Source organism: Peromyscus californicus, unplaced genomic scaffold, assembly GCF_007827085.1.
Source record: "Peromyscus californicus insignis strain IS unplaced genomic scaffold, ASM782708v3 Scaffold_21__1_contigs__length_65335640, whole genome shotgun sequence".
NCBI classification, from domain to species: Eukaryota; Metazoa; Chordata; class Mammalia; order Rodentia; family Cricetidae; genus Peromyscus; species Peromyscus californicus.
Window position 1 is genome coordinate 2,393,522 of NW_026294514.1, and position 17,772 is coordinate 2,411,293.

The 17,772-nt window shown below is 43.0% G+C and overlaps 1 protein-coding gene across 1 annotated transcript in view; it reads left to right on the forward strand.

Moving 5' to 3' along the window:
- The window catches only part of LOC128117476 (60S ribosomal protein L9-like), a 57,955-nt gene that overhangs the window by 35,847 nt on the left and 4,336 nt on the right, over nt 1-17,772 (forward strand). The window contains exons 3-4 of the mRNA XM_052749395.1: nt 7,858-8,720; nt 12,781-13,070. The gene's annotated coding sequence lies outside the window, so the exon portion shown is untranslated. The remainder of the gene's footprint in view (nt 1-7,857; nt 8,721-12,780; nt 13,071-17,772) is intronic.

Genomic DNA, 17,772 nt, shown 5'->3' on the forward strand with positions numbered 1-17,772 from the left:
AGGCAGTTACTGCCAAGACAATAAGTAACAATGTATGCTAGTTGAAGGAGAGAAATAAAATGATTAGGAAATACTCAGTAAATTTCAAAGTAGATAAGAAAAAATATAGGGCAAGCAGGACAAATGGAATGTGAAAACAAGATAGTAAATAAAATTTTGGAATTATAATGTACACAGGCTGAACAACAAAGGTTAAACAGACTAGAGCCAAGCGCTGTGTGCACACACCTCAGACGAGAGGTCCGGAGTGGGAGAGTGAGCAAGGCAAAAGCATGCAGATCCCAGCCCTGGTCAAGACCTCAGGATAAGGTCTTTCATAGGAAAGTGTTTTCAGATTGGGGGTTTCTACCCAAATTTTAAAGATTCAGTTAACTAAGAAAGGTAGGTTGAATTTTTCTAATTTCAGTGTTTTAAGAAAGTTTATTATATAAGCTATACATATTATACATTTTCTTGCCTCACAGTTACACTTGGTTTCAAAGAGTATGAATGTATTTAAGGTTTTTGAGATCAGTTGCACAAACACCATACACAGTGCACATGCAATTTTATCATAAAAGCAACACGATTAATATTTTCACTTTCTTGATCACACTGTACTATGAGCTCAATGTTTGTGTATGCTCCAAATTCATGCATTGAAACTTAACCCTGGATGAGGTAGTCTTAAAAGGTCAGGCTTTGGGAGACACTAGGTGTTGAGAGTGGAACCTCATGATTAGGATTAGCGTCCTAATAAAAGAGGTCCCAGAGAGCTGCCTTGCCCTTTTGCTATGTGATGGCAGACAGCTACAGCTATGAAAGAAGCAGTCCCTCACCAATGCTCCATCTGCTGGCACCTTGGTCTTAGACTCCTCAGCCTCTAGAGCTGTAAGAAATTCATTTCTAGTTAGTATAAGCTCTGTCTATGGCATTCTGTGATAGCAGAAGAACAGACTAAGGTACACTTTACCTTTACTAAATGTGCCAGCATTTCACAGCCTCATCATCTTTTCCTCTTCCCTTTCTTACTCCCTTACTTACTTACACAAACATTTAAATCTGGATTCCTCAGATGAGTGAAAACATGCCTTGTTCGGTTTTCTGAGCCTGGGTTATTTAACTTAACATGATGCTCTCCAGTTCCATCCATTTTCCCCAAAATGACACCATTTTATTCTTCATCACTGAGTAAAGCTCTCTGATGCATATTTGTCACATTTTCTTTATCCATCCATCTGCTGGTGGACTTCCAGGCTGATTACAGAACTGAGCTGTTGTGAGTGGTGCTGCAATAAATGTGGATTGCAAGTCGTTTCTATGATTGCTGACTTACCTTTCTTCAGGCGTTACCTGGGAGTGCTATGGCTGGATGATATGGTAGTTCTATTTTTGTTTTTTAAGGAAACGTAATACTTACTTCTACAGTGGCCGCACTAGTTTATATTCCCACCAAACTCACCAGCATTTGCCGTCATTTGTTCTCTTGCTGATGGCCATTCTGACTTGAGTAAACTGGGACATCAACTCAGTTTTAATTGACACTCCTCTGGAACAAGGGTGGTGTGCGCTTGTTCATACAGTTAATGGCCATTTGTATTTCTTCCCTTGAGACCTGTTTTTCAACTTCTTTGCTCATTTATTGACTGAATGACTTGAGGACTTTTGGTAAAACTGTGATTTTTCTGTACTATATTCCCCCAGTGTCTTCTGTTCCTTTAGAACTTACCATACCATACCATACTGTAGACATTTATTAATACTATATATTCTGGAATATTTTTGCTAATTTTATGCCTCTTAGCAATGTGGCAGTTTTTTCATGCTTTTAAACTTATTGTAAATGGGATATAAATGTACTTATTCTTTTGCAACTTGCCTTTTTTTCTCCAGGTTCTACATGAGCTATGTGTATATTTAAATATTTAACTATTTTAACTGCTCAGTAATAGTTCATTCATGATGTGCTATTTGAACTTAATTATCTGTTCTTTTGATAATAGCCATTTAAATTATCCTGAATTTACTATTTTAGACAATAATGCTATGAATATTTTTCCACATATACACTTAGGAAGCAATATATGTCATTTTGGGGTTTATAGATGGAAACAGTGATCATAGACTAACACACCTTCATTAGCTACTGCTAAGTACTCGCCTACACATGGGCGGCAGTTCCTGTTCATCAGCCCATGACAGGTTATTTCTTCACATCTTTAGAAACCCTTACTATTATAAAAGGCTTAAATTCTAGTCATGATGACAAGTATAAAATGATACACCTCTGACTTAAAATCATATTTTCTTGACGACTTCTGGTGCTAGCCACCTTTTCATTTCACATAGTGGTCATTTGGCCTTCTTCCTTGATTAGTTGGCTTTCATTCCATGTTGAATGTTCAACAACAGACTGAAAACTGATGCGCATTTGTTCATTTAATTACCAGTATTTATCACATATTTTCTATATATCAGTCATTGTACTGGATGATGGAAATATAACTGACTGTATTCCTTTAGACAAGCTCAGTTTTATAACTACCAAAATGCATCCAAATATCTACCTTGGCTCCAGATATTAAGGGATTTCAAGGAATAAAGTCATTTCAAACTGATGGCACTGATTTACCTCATTTGGATGAAGAGGGGAAGTCCAAAAGACATTCTCTAGCTAATCTCAAAAGCACATATCTACATGGTGAACTACCAGTGGTGGCCAACCACAGAGCTGAGAGGGACCTCCAATGGTTGGCAGCAAGGAGAGTGATGCTTCAGTCACACAAGTTCAAGGACCAGCTTTGCACCAAAAAGAGAATGATCGGGCAAGCAGACTCTTTTCCAGGCCTCCCGAGAAGAACTTAATATGGATGACTTTGTCACTTTAGACTCTGAGCTGGGAGCCCTAAGTGCCATGACCACCTTCTGGCCTAGAGAACTCTGAACTAATGAATGAACATGGATTCAAGCTGGTCAACTTGTAGTAGTTTGTCACATAGCAATAAAAGAGTAATACAATACAAAAGTATACAACAAACATGCCCATACTGCTAACATTTACATAAAGTAAACCAACCGTTATTTAATTTGAAATATTTTCAATAAGGTAAGAGGATGACATTGTATTCCCATCTAACCTGGTCCATAATGATCATTACCAAGAAAACAAGAGAAGGTGATAAGGAAACAGAGAAAACAGGACCTTTCTGCACCGTGAGATGCAAAATGATGTGGCCACTATGGAAATCAGTGTGAAAGGTCCTCAGAAATAAAAAATTAAGGTATAATCCATCTACACCACTCCTTGGTATATACATGACGGAATATAAGTCAGCACATAACCAGGGATTACAGCACTATTCCCAATAGACAAGTTAGCCTGTGCGTCAATCAGCAGATGAATGAATACAGAAAATGTAGCGCATGTACACAATGGAGTTTCATTCAGCCACAAAGAAGAACAGAATTATGTCAGTTGCAGGAAATGGGTAAAACATAGCATCATTATGTTAAATGAAGTAAGTCAAATTCAGAGAAACATCACACATTTCTTCTTGTAAGAAGAATACAGATTTCTTTTAAAAGACATGAAAGCAGGGGGATTGTTTGGTAAGAGGAAAGGGATCCGTGGGAACAGAAGGATCGAGAGAAGATAATAGAGTGTGTGTGATCAAATATACATGCTTGAAAATGTCATAATAAAACTCATCATTTTGTATAATTAATATATAGAATGTTAATATATAATTGTATAAGTAATATATAGAAGAAAGTAAAAGTAAAATTCTAAGGTAAAAGGCTAAAGTTGAGCAGAAAATAACTGTGTTTACTATATTATAAGATTCTTATATATAGAGACAAGGGATTTGTCTCTGAAAATTAGCTTCTTTTCTTGAATAAATGCTGTCCAGAGACTACAGTACTCTGGTCCCATGTGACTAGATATGGCCATTTGTCAAGTTCTCATCAATGTTTTGAGTGATGCCTTTCTTGGACTTATTTTCTTTCCTGATGTTAGGAAGTGGGTGACATCATTACATTTGACCCTACAAATGCAGCTCACAGGAAATGACTTTGGGATAAGAATGTGTCCCTGAATGACTAAGTGGATGACAGCCATGTGCCTGATTGCATAGTTCAGGAGTGTTGCAAGAGTTAGAAATTTGTGTTATTTAACCCTTTGTATTTTTAGCTCTCTTCTTTATAGTATTAGCCCTAACCTTAACTAAATCAGTCTCTGAAACTGGAGTCCCACAAGGCACTAAACACAGAGCATTTGGCTTAGCAGAATTTAGGACTTAGTGGTGAGGCAGTGGGCCTTGGGTTGTTTGGGGTGCAGAGCAGTTGGCTTTTCCAGGCTGTGAAGCTCAGATTTCTGCATTCTCTCTCCCCTTCCTTCTCTGCTTGCAAACTGGCATATTTTTGGCTTAGCTCATCTTTTTCTTCTAATACCTTGCTAAAAGCAGGAAGAGCAGCCAACACATACTTGCTGTTGCTTTCAGTAATGTCTGATAAGAAGTAACACAAGATAAAGCTACGTCTTAAAGTCTCTCCCTAAAGCCTCCTTAATGGAAGGAAGTCAGTTCTTTGAAAAAGACCTAATTAAACATGTTTTATTCAAACCTAAGCCTGTTGTTTTAGATAACCTTGAAGTACTCACCATTATAATAAGAGTGAAGAATGAAGCCAAGACGTTGAGAAAAAGACAAGCATAGGAATTGTCAAGCCAAAAAGTTCCCTGTCATTACTAACAGTCAGGGAGTAAATACAGTCTACACCTGCTGAGGCGCTTTGGGAACACACTGCAAGCAAACTTGTAAGCAAGCTATTAAAATATACCACTTCCGCCGGGCGGTGGTGGCGCACGCCTTTAATCCCAGCACTTGGGAGGCAGAGCCAGGCGGATCTCTGTGAGTTCGAGGCCAGCCTGGGCTACCAAGTGAGTCCCAGGAAAGGCGCAAAGCTACACAGAGAAACCCTGTCTCAAAAAACCAAAAAAAAAAAAAATACCACTTCCTAATTCCCAGTTTACATGACCCAAGTTCTATTGAAAATCAGATGTGGCCACATAAGATTATGAACAAGGAACAAACTATAATAATAATAATAATAATAATAATAATAATAATAATAATAATAATAATAATAATAATATAATAGTAATAGTAATAATAATAATTCCATGGGTGAAAGGGGAATTTTTCTAAGATACTAGACCAGGGTGTAACCAAGGTACCCTATCTAGTACCAGGTCAATGTACTCTTGGTAATCTTTTCCAGTATGACTTTCGATATGCCTGTGGATATGTATTCTGTATTTCCCATTCTTCATTTATGAAAAATGTTTTCCACTATTGTCAATTAGGGATCAAACTCTAATTAGTATATTGTTCAAGGAGCTGTGTTGAGTCTCATATGGAACTGAATAGTGTGAACATTGTAGCCTTTATATTTCTGGGTTTAGGACTAAAGGAAATCTTAAATTATAGTCCATAGAGGAGGCTGAGCCCTGTCTGTGTGTGATGAAAGTGTGTACAGAGATTTGGATAATCAGTTTCCAGTTATACCAAAAGTTCTATTTTCTTCTCCCAGGTAGTACCAGCAAATGACTGTATTCTCCATTGTCATAACAGACTATTGCCATGGGACTAACTTCCTTCTGTTGAGTATAAATTCTGTATGCAATTTCTACCTCATTGGTTTATAAGAAAATAGATTTACTGCATTTTCTTTCCTTCTGCTTCCTGTGAAATATAGATATGGTGAGAGTCTACTTTTTTTTTAAAGATTTATTTATTTATTACGTATACAATGTTCTGTCTGCATATATTCCTACACCCCAGAAGAGGGGCACCAGATCTCATTATAGATGGTTGTGAGTCACCATGTGGTTGCTGGGAATTGAACTCAGGACCTCTGGAAGAGTTGCTGGTGCTCTTAACCTCTGAGCCATCTCTCACTTTTGATAATACAGATGGAGATTTTTGAATTCATGTTAGTTGAAGATTGTTCAGTTTCTTGGTTTAGATTTATGCTTTCTTTTTAAGCGTGTCAGATTGTATTCTCACATTCTCTGTCCTTTTACTCCTTCATCTGGGAAGACTTCTACTGTGTATGTTATTAGTGATATCTACTCTTCAGTCTGAATTGTTTTTCTGAGTTCAGACTATGTAATTTCTTTTGGTCCATCAGTAAGTTCTCTGTTTGTTTGTTTCTCTATTTTGTATACACCAGTGAGCCCTCAGAAAATTGTAGTTGTACTCTGAAATTCAAGAATTTCTATTTGGTTCTCTTTGTTAAAAAAAAAATTCTCCATCCCATCTGAGAGTCTTTTGGTTAATTCTTTATTATACTTCAGTTCTTTATATGTGGCTTTCTTTAGTTCTTTGAACATATTTACAGGCAGCTGCTTTAAAATCTTAGTGTCTTAGTTCTTCTCTTGTTGCCATAACAAAATAACAAAGCAACTCAAGAAAGAAAGGAGTTATTTTAGCTCGCAGTTCAGGTACAGTCCACAATGGCTAGAAGTCAAAGCAACAAGAACTAGAAATAGTCGGTCACATCACAACCACAGTCAGGAAACCAGGCAGGATGGATGTATTTTTACACTGTAACGTTGGTGTGAGCCTATGAGGGTAAGGGATGGAAGATTATGGCTTAAAAGTAAGGTATTCTGGTGTCAAGTTGACAAGGGATAGTGTACATGTAACCGCCTTATTAAATAAGAAACACAGAGCCAATTGCAGAGTTAAAAGCCCAAGAGGTCAGATTTGGCTGTTTAAGCTTTTAGGCTTTGGAGCAGCAGTTCAGCTGAGATTCATTTGGATGAGGATTCAGAGGCTTCCAGTCTGAAGAAACAGGATCAGCTGAGGAATTGGCAAGGTGAGGTAGCTGTGGCTTGTTCTGCTTCTCTGATCTTCCAGCATTCACCCCAATAACTGGCTCCAGGTTTGTTTTTATTAATAAGAACTTTTAAGATTCCTGCTACAGGATAGAATTATGGTAGTTAACAGATCTAGAATCCAGAAACAGCATAAGAGATGGGCTTCTGGGCACAACTGTGGGGGTTATCTTGATTGTCTTAATTGAGATGGGAAGACCCTCTACTGTGGGCGGAACCATTCCCTCGGTTGGATCCTGGACTGTATAACTGGAAAAAGAGACTTGAGCAGCATGTGTGTGCATTTCATTTGCTCCCTGCCTCTTGGCTTCAGGTGCAGTATGACCTCAAGCTCCTGCAGCCTTGATTTTCCTGCTGTGACTGATCACCCTTCAACTGTGAGCCAGAATAAGCCCTTTCTCCCTCAAGTTGCTTTTGTCAGTGTTTTACTACAGCAACAAGAAAAGAACTAAGGCACTTTGCTAAATACATCTGGAGCAGGAACAGGAAAAGAACTAAGGCACTTTGCTAAATACATCTGCAGTGCCTGAAGCTACTCAGAATCAGTTACCATTAATTGCTTTAATTTTTTTTCCTTTGTAAGTAGTAATCTTGTGTTTTATTGCATAAAATTATAATTTCAGTGGAAAGATAGGCATTTCAGGTGATGTAACAGTTTGGAGTGTATCTTCTCCCCACCATAGGCTGTTGTTAGAGTTTTTTGTGTCTTTGTTTAGTAACTAGTCTGGTTTATTCTGTGTACTTTCTCTCTCTTGTACGGTATTATTAGCATTAATGTCTCTCTTATTAAAACTTACACTTAACTTTCTAGGAATTGTCCCCCATCTGTATCACTTAGCAATGTGCCATTAATAGACAGAAACTGTGTTCAAATGCTCTGAGCCATTGAGACTTGTGTCATCTACAGATGGATTTGTGTGGAAGCAGGGGAACACATATAATCAGTTTTAACAACTGGCCAATTCCCCTTCCCACAGAGCCCTCATGCCTTCCGTGTGCACAGAGGAGTACATTCCCAGGAGTGAGTAACTGGTAACTGTCGCTTCTCCATCATACAAGGACAGAATTGCCGTCTCAGGGCAGCAACCTTGGGTGAGTAAAGTCGCCATCGGACGTCTTCATCCAGCCAGTCTTGGGGAAGTTACTGCGGCCGGCGGCGGCGCCTCTGACACAGCACCGCTTGTCGCTGGAAAGTGAGCAAACATCTTTTGAGTACAGCTGAGGAGCTTTCGGTCCATGCAGACTGCCCACCTGAAGAACCCTGGTGTATAACATAGAGCTTATGGCAGGAGCAGCCCAGGTCTGCGGTCAGGCAGTCCCCCTGCTCTTACCCCGAGTTCGTCAGGTGCACAAGCATATCACTTCTCCAAATGCCACATGCCTTTGTGTGCTTTGCGGCTGCTGAAATGGTTCTTCTGTTCACTTGCCCACGTGTACAGACACTCTTCAGAGAGAAGATTTGCTTTGTTCGTCTCTCAGCCGTGGCCGCAGACCCTGCCCCTGGCCTCTTCCAGACCACTTCTTCTCTTCGTCTGTCCTTCTTTGCTGCTCAATTTCTGCTTCACTCTCGTTCTCTTCAGCACGGGAACTGTCCTGGAGGAGCCTTAGTGACTTGTTTTTTTTTTTTTAAACTTTCTTTTTTTTATTTATTCTTTGTGTCTTTCACTTCGTGCATCCTGACCCCACCTCTCCTGTCCCCTTGCATTCACCCTCTGCTCCTGCAACCTCTCCCCAAAATCAAAACAGAATAAAATTTAAGATTAAAAAAGGTGAAAAAAAGAAAAAAGAAAAGGGAAAAATCTCGTCATCGAAGCTGCAGTATGACACAGTGAGTCACAAAGTAAGTTCCTTTATCCGTATATCTTTACATTCAGGCGTTCATCACAAAGAGTCTCTGTTACACTATTGACACTGGGCTCCTCACTGCACCTCTTCCTGGACATCCGCTGCTGCCCTGTGTTGTGGAAATCCTGTAGCCTGGGCTCTGCAGGACCATCCCCTGCCCACAGATCATAGACGGGGTGGATTTTGGGGTGGGCCAACACTTAACCCTGGTTCTGGGCCTGGGTAGTTGCAGGGTTGGTCAGCCCACCAGCTCTCCCCTGTCTTCGCCATTTCGGTGAGATCTCCAGCATGTCCTGGCTAGGTCACCTCTTGCGGCAATGAGCAAGCGGGGTGGCTTTCTCTGGCTTTCATGTCTTCAGGGCCGGTTCTCCCACACTGATACCATCAGACTGTGTTGCTCTACTGTGTTGCCCAGTCGAGGTGTAGGGGCCACTCTCCAGAATGCTGCAGCTAATGAGGGCCAGGGACAGCTCTCCTGTCCACACCACCATATAGCAAATGAGGCGAAGGGCCAGGTTCCCCATGCTCCCATTCTTGGTGGGCTCACCTGTGCTCACATTCTTGGCAGGCTCAACAGCGTCAGCTCCACTGTGCTGTCCAGATGAGGTGCAGGGCCCAATTTCCAGAGTGTTGCAGCTGGTAAAGGGGTCAGCTCCCAGGCCAGCTGGAGGCAGTAAGGGAAGAGGGAGGACATCTTTCCCTTGCTCCTACCACCACACCACAGACAAGGGAGGCAGTGTCCACTATGCCCTTCTCACACCCTCTGGCCTGGCTCACCCTATCCCTGTCTTCAGGGTCAACTCTACTGTGTTGCCTAGGCAAGGCAGAGGATCCATTCTCCTGACTAGGGTAGGAGATGAGAGGTTGGGTCAGGTCCCCCACCTTCTGAAGGTGGAGAGGGGTGAGGGGAGGAGGGCATCTTTCCCTCACCCACGCTGGCACATGACAGACAAAAATGGAACGACCTGCTCTCCCATTCTCACACCCTCAGGGCCATCTTGCCTGTGCCCCTGCGAACAGGGTCAGTTCTGCTGTGCTGCCCAGGTGAGGTGTAGGACCCTCTCTCTTGAGTACTTCAGCAGGTGAGAGGCGGGGCCAGTTCTTCCCAGTGTTGTGGCCGGTGAGGGGCGGGACCAGCTCTACACAGCCCTATCCTCTCTGCCTTTGGTGGTATAAGGACATTGGACATCAGCAAAGATCTTGCCTGTATCAGGGTCATGGACTTAGGCATGGCCCCCGGTAGCAGCCCCGGCCCAGACATCACCATGTCACTGAGTGGCAATCAAGCCACCCACTTCAGCCCACTCCTCACTTCCACCTCTTCAGATACGCCTCTGTCCACAGGCAATGAACCATTCTGTCCCTGTCTCTCTCTCCACCATAACACACCATACATTTGCTCACGATAATAGTGCCCCAAGGTGCCAGGCCAGCCGATGATTTCTCCTCAAAGCCCGGGCAGGCCTTGCGTGTGGGCCTCTTTGCCTGGCTTAGTCAATCATGGCACTGGGCAAGAGCATGCTTCTTCCTCAGAGCCCTTGGTGACTCAGTGTTTAATTCGTGGGTTCTCTGCAGTACCTGTCAGGACCCCCTTGCTCACCTGGAATTAGATTCAGCATCTACAGTTCTCAAATGGTCTGGCTGCCTCCCTTCAGCTGTTTGTTGTTCATTTTGATGAGTTGGACGGCTTAGTTTTTCCTGTCTCCACTTTTACAGAGAGATGACAAATTCTTGCAGCTTTTGTGATGACGAATGACCTGGCCTCGCCTGTCAGGCTTGGGGTTGGTAGAGCACCCTACGGAAGGTTCTCATAAACATTGATAGAGTTTGATTGTTTCAATGTAGTTGTTGTATCTTTAAGAACTCGGAAATATGTGTATATATACAACTCGCTATAGCTCCGGTGCCATTACCGTCTTGAGTGATGTCCTTTAGGTAGCTGATGGAAGTTTTCTAGGTTTTTTTCCTTAAAGGGATTCCATGCTTCGTAGGTACTTTTATTACTAGGTATTTGGCAGTTTTTATTAAAAGACACTTTTTTCTTTTTCTTTTTTCTTTTATTTCTTTTTTTTTGATGGTAAATTTCTCTTTACTTCATCCTGAAAAATTCTCTCTGAAAAAAATCTCTCCACAGCTTCCTCATTAGCTCTTCATCCCTTCTCATTCTCTACTCAGCAGCTTCTCTCATTCACTTTCACTGCCTCCACATCTTTCTCTCTACACCTTCCCTCTGCGCGCTCTCTCTGTCTCTCTGTCTCTCTGTCTCTCTGTCTCTCTGTCTCTCTGTCTCTCTCTCTCTGTCTCTCTCTCTCTCTCTCTCTCTCTCTCTCTCTCTCTCTCTCTCTCTCTCTCCTGCCCTGCTCGCCTCTGCTGCTCCTCCTCAGCCCCTCTCTCTACATCACTCCTGCCTCTCACAGCCAAAATCTGGGCAATTGTAAAAAGACACTTTTTTCTTCATCCGCAAGAACACTTAAAGAGTTTGCATGTTTTTCTTATATATGGAACTTTTATTTTTATTTAGTTTAAGTTTTTTAATTTATGCTGCATATTCCAGAAGACTGTTTATGACATATGTGTAGTATAAGAAATACATCTAATGGCTCGTTTTCACCGGTGCCTTGATCCAGCTTAGACCCAGGCACAAACTAACAGAAAACACCCCTGTTGGTACCTGCTAGTCTGTCTGTTCCCCCAACCCACGCTCTTCTAGAAGTTTCAAGTATAAACTTACTCACTGCCGAGCTTGCCTGCAACACCAAGTGCAGGAACAGCTTTAAAATAGACAAGTGGGGGACTTGGGGACAAACCCGGGGACGGTTTCTGTTGAGAAGAAGACAAGTGTCAGTGACAGGAAGATGAGCCCTGGGGGTGTGAAGGAAGCATGGCCTTCCGCAGTGCTCAGGAACTGGAGCGGGAAGGAGGGGGCGCTCTTGAATTCGGGTCCGGAAGCTTCCTGCTCATTCAGTGCCGCTGCCCTGGGCTGACACCTGATTCTGCAAAGTTGTGAACTACGTGGGTTTGTTTGCTCCTCCAAGGCTTCAGTGCTCTTATCATGAAGTGAAATCTTTGTTTCTTGAATGTAGACAATGACCTTCTTCCATCTTTTCTCTTTTGTGGATTTATTTTCATTATCTTTAGTTATGTGTATGTGTGTGGCTCTGTGCAGGTATATGTGCTTGAGTTCAGGTGCCCATAGAGGACAGAGGCATCGGATCATTTGGAGGTATAGGTGAATTCCTGTCATATGCAAGAACAGCATGCACACTTAACCTCTGAGCTGTCTCTCTGTCCCTTCTCACATCTTTCCTGCTTTAACTGTAGTAAATAGCCTTCCTTGTCAGGACTTGGAGAACTAATACTTTTTTATTCATATTTGTTAATGTAATATTTTCATAACTTACATAAATATTTACTCTTTAATTTAGGTGATTTCCAAAGTAGAATTACTAGGACAGGTAGTCTATCTACTTAAAATTGTTCTGCAAGTTATTATTACCAGTTCTAATAAATTATATTGACTTCAACACACTTACTCCAAGCCTTAACGTTCTAGGAGATCTAAAATATTACATACTAAGGATAGCCATTTTCATAGGAATAGAAGAAAGGGACCAGATCAAATCAGTGGAAAACATTGCTGGGCAGTGGTGGCGCACGCCTTTAATACCAGCACTTGGGAGGCAGAGGCAGGTGGATCTTTGTGAGTTCAAGGCCAGCCTGGTCTACAGAGCAAGATCTAGGAAAGGCGCAAAGCTACACAGAGAAACCCTGTCTCAAAAAACCAAAAAAAAAAAAAAAATCAGTGATAAACAGGAGGATTGATTAAACTCTGGAAATAATAATATATGGCATGAAAGTGTGTGGGCACTTGTGCTGCGGCACACACGTGGAGGTCAGAGGGCAGCTTGAGTCCTTTCCATCTGCCATGTGGGTCCCAGGGATTGAATTCAAGTCACAGGTATCATCTTGCCTGCCCCAATTTTTATTTTGAAAACATCAGATAACTGTTTAGATACCTGTGCCTCAACTATGTCTCATTTCCACTTATATGACAGAGGAATCAGAAGCAGCACACGCGATAACGAGGGGAAGTGAAGAACATCGCCTTGTCAACGTTTGAGGTCTAGCTGGAGGAGGTGGGGCTCCCTTGCCTCTAGCCCTTCTCTGTTTCTGTATCTTCTCTCTGTCTGCCATATCATGATCAGCTCTTTCTCCACCTGCTTCTACCTCTGAGACATTCTACCTGAAGCAACAGAACCAAGTGATCACCGCACTCTGGAGGATGACAGTACAGTTTTGAAGATTATTGCTCTGGACCTTACTTCTGATACAGACCTAAACAAAGGTGGGCGTGACAGGGATGGTGTTGTCTTTGATCAAACAAGTACATTTTTCCAAACCTTAAAGTCGTAAGCATTAAGGACATGTCAGAGTCCCTTATATAATTTCTTCACAATTACTATTATTTTCCATTCATTAAGTCATGTCCATTACAAATTTTCATCTGGAAGCAACTTTGTCTTGGATCAGGGGGTTGGGGAGATGTCTCAGTGGATAAAAGGCTGCTTGTGAAAGCATGAAGATCTGTATGAATTCCCAGATACACATAAAAAGCCAGGTACAGAAGCACATTCCGTGACCCCAACACTGGAGGGGACGGAGAAAAGGGGAGCCTGAGAACTGACTCACTGGCCAGGAAATCTAGGTGAAAATGTGTGCTCAAGGTTTAGTAAGAGACCTGTCTTAAAAAGTCAGATGAAGAGCAACAGAGAAAGACACTCAGCATCAACCTGTGGCTGCCACATGCTCACCCCAACCGCTAACACCCCCTGTGGCTGCCACATGCTCACCCCAACCCCTAACACACCCCTGTGGCTGCCACATGCTCACCCCAACCCCTAACACACCCCTGTGGCTGCCACATGCTCACCCCAACCCTTAACACCAGCCCCCATGGCTGCCACATGCTCACCCCCACACCAAACAAACAATAAAATCCTGCCGTGGAATAGCCTCCCACTATGGTTTAAAGTACATATCTTTTTCAACTACAAGTACATTTGTCACTCATGAGCAGCAGCGAAGCAAGGACTGAGACATCCCACAGGCGTTCGGGTGGCATGAGATTTACCTGCTTCCCTGCCATCCTCCCAGGCATCTTTTTTTTTCCCCTTTAAATCACTCCCCAGCCACACTTGGATTGATATAAATGACAGATAGATTCCAGAAGGCTGAAAGAGAAGGTGTCAGTCCTCTTAATTCCTAGGGTTGAAAGTGGCGTGGGATATTCTACCTGACTTCAGAAAACAAGCCACATGGTTAGTGTAGATGCAAGGGGAGGGAGGAAATCAGACTCTCCTTTCCTTTTGGTGTGAAGGGAAAGCCTGTGTGAGTGTGTGTGAGTGTGAGTGTGTGTGTGTGTGTGTGTGTGTGTGTGTGAGAGAGAGAGAGAGAGAGAGAGAGAGAGAGAGAGGGAGAGAGGGGTGGACTCTGGATGCTTTGGCTGTTTGGATACCCTCTTTAACTGCCTTTCTCTTCATGTTAATTTGTCCATTTAAATTGTTGTTGTAGCAGCCTTTTACAGAGTCTTCCTGTAGCACAGACATCAGTTCATTTAGTCAGTTTCAATTAAAGTGCTACTTTCCCAGTCGCTAAATTTGTTTATATATTATTCCATTAATGCTAGCGTTTTAGCTTTATCTGTTGTTTTTTTTCTTTTTCTTTCCGTTTTATTAATTTTTAAATTTATTTTACATACTAACCACAATTTCCCCTCTCTCCTCTCCTCCTGTTCCCTCCCCCCCACCTCCTTTCTACCCCCACATCCACTCCTCAGAAATGGTAAGTCCCCCTCCCCATGGGAGTCAACAAAGCATGGCATATCGAGTTGCAGCAGAACCAAGCTCCTCCACCCTGCATCAAGGCTGAGCAAGTCATTCCATCATAGGGAATAATTCCAAAAAGCCAGCTCATGCACTAGGGTCAGATCCTGGTCCCACTGATAGGTGCTCCACAAACAGACCAAACTACACAACTGTCACCCATATGCAGAGGGCCTAGGTTGGTCCCATGGATGCTCCCTGGCTGTCAGTCTAGAGTCTGTGGGCTCCCACAAGCTCGGATCAGCTGTCTCTGTGGGTTTCCCCATCATCATCTTGACCACCTCCTTGCTTATATAATCCCTCCTCCCTCTCTTCAACTGGACTCCCAGAGCTCAGCCCAGTGCTTGGTGGAGATCTCTGCTTCTGCTTCCATCAGTTACTGGATGAAGGTTCTATGATGACAATTAGGGTAGTCACTAATCTGATTACAGGAGGCCAGTTCAGGCACCCTCTCTACTATTGCTAGGAGTCTTAGCTGGGGTCATCCTTGTGGATTCCTGGGAGTTTGCCTGACACCAGGTTTTTCCCTAACCCCTGTAATGGCCCCCTCTAACAAGACATCTTCTTCATTGCTCTCCCTCTCTGCCCTTCCCACAACCGGATGGTTTCATCCAGATCCCTCATGTTCCCATCCCTTACCCTCTCCCCTCTCCCCTTCTCCACTCCAAGTTTACCCAGGAAGTCTCATCCATTTTCCCTTCCCAGGGCAATCCATGTGTCCCTCTTAGGGTACTCCTTGTTAGCTAGCTTCTTTGGGGCTGTGGATTATAGCCTGGCTATCCTTTGCTTTACACTTAATATCTACATACTTATGAGTGAGCATATACTGTGTTTGTCTTTCTGGGTCTGAGTTACCAAACTCAGGATGATTTTTTTCGAGTTCCAACCATTTACCTGCAAATTTCTTGATGTTGTTATTTTTTTTTACCACTGAGTAATACTCCATTGTATATATGTACCACATTTGCTTTACTCATTCTTCAATTGAGGGATATCTAGGTTGCTTCCAGGTTCTGGCTATTATGAATAATGCTGCTATGAACATAGTTGAGCAGGTGTCCTTGAGGTGTGGTAGAGAGTCCTTTGGGTATATGCCCAAGATTAGTATAGCTGGTCTTGAGGTAGGTTGATTCCCACTTTTCTGAGAAACCTGCCATACTGATTTCCAAAGTGGCTGTACAAGTTTGTATTCTCACCAGCAGAGGAGGAATGTTCCCCTTACTCCACATCCCTTCCCACATAGGCTGTCATTAGCATTCTTGATTTTAGCCATTATGACAGGTGTAAGATGGTATCTCAGAGTTGTTTTGATTTGCATTTCCCTGATAGCTAAGGATGTTGAACAATTCTTTAAGTGTATCTTGACTATTTGAGATTCTTCTGAGAATTCTCCATTTAAATCTGTACCCCATTTTTTAGTTGGATTATTTGATACTTTAATGTATAGATTCTTGAGTTCTTTATATATTTTGGAGATCAGCCCTCTGTCAGATGTGGGGTTGATGAAAATCTTTTCCCATTCTGTAGGCTGCCAGTTTGTCTTATTGACCATGTCCTTGGCCTCACAGAAGCTTTTCAGTTTCAGGAGGTCTCATTTATTAATTGTTGATCTCAGTGTCTGTGCTACTGGTATTATATTCAGAAAGTCTCCTGTGCCAATGCACAGAGATCCACCTGGGTCTGCCTCCCGAGTGCTGGGATTAAAGGCGTGCGCCACCACCTGCCGGCTCTGTAGCACAAATCTTAACAGGTCGTATTAATAAAATCAAACGTGAAGCCAGGTATTGGGGTGAATGCTGGAAGATCACAGAAGCAGAACAAGCCACAGCTACCTCACCTCGCCAATTCCTCAGTTGATCCTTTTTCCTCAGACTGGAAGCCTCTGTGTCCTCATCCGAATGGATCTCAGCGGAACTGCTGCTAAAAGCCTAAAAGTTTAACCAGCTCTAGTTCCTTGTCCTCATGCCTTATATACCTTTCTGCTTTCTGCCATCACTTCCTGGGATTAAAGGCGTGAGTCACCATGCCTGGCTGTTTCCAGTGTGGCTTTGAACTCACTGAAATCCAGACGGATCTCTGCCTCTGGAATGCTAGGATTAAAGGCGTGTGCTACCACTGCCTAACCTCTATGTTTAATATTATGGCTATTCTGTTCTCTGACCCCCAGATAAGTTTATTGGGGTGTGTAGCATGAATCTTAGAGAGTCTTATTAATAAAAACAAATCTGGGCCAGGTATTGGGGTGAACACTGGAAGATCAGAGAGACAGAACAAGCCACAGCTAACCTCACCTGGCCAACTTCTCAGCTGATCCTGTTTCCTCAGACTGGAAGCTTCTGAGTCCTCATCCAAATGGATCTCAGCTGAACTGTGCTGCTAGAAAGCCTGAATGCTTAACCAGCTAAAAGCTTAACCAGGCCAAATGCTTAACCAGCCAAATGCTTCTAGTTTCTGGTCTTCACGCCTTATATATCTTTCTGTTTTTGCCATCACTCCCTGGGATTAAAGGCGTGAGTCACCATGCTTGGCTGTATCCTTGAACAGATGGATTTCTGCCTCTGGAATGCTAGGATTAAAGGCGTGTGCTACCACAGCCTATCCTAAGTATCTAGCGGCTTTTCTGTTCTCTGACCCCAGATAAGTTTATTAGGGTACACAATATTTTGGGGAACACAATACCACCACAGGGGTGCACAATATATCAACCACAACATCTCATTTTCTTTTCTATCAGGTTCAGTAGGCAGCAGAGTGGATCTGTTCTTCCAATTGGTGCAGGTGGTGCTTGTGCCTCTAGGGGCTGCTGATGCTGCAGGGGATGGTTGGCCAGGGGGAGGATTATGGGCTCTGTAGGTTTGGGCAGCAGAGTGGGTCTTATAAGTTATAGAGTCTGATGGGTGGTGGCAGTGGTGGAGCAGCCTGCCCTCAGGTCTCTTACCTGCTAGCCAGCTGCTAGGACTTTGCTAGAGTAGTGAAATTCCAGCAGAGTTGGGGACAGGGACCAACTGCCTTGCTGTGACTGAGATGGGAGAGGGAGAGGCACAGGATGTGCCCTGGGACTTAGGGCCTGGAGATTGGGGCAGTTTAGCTGGGAGATCAGTCACTCACCTCTCCTTCCAGTTGGTGCAGGTGGTGCTTGTGCCTCTAGGGGCTGCTGATGCTGCA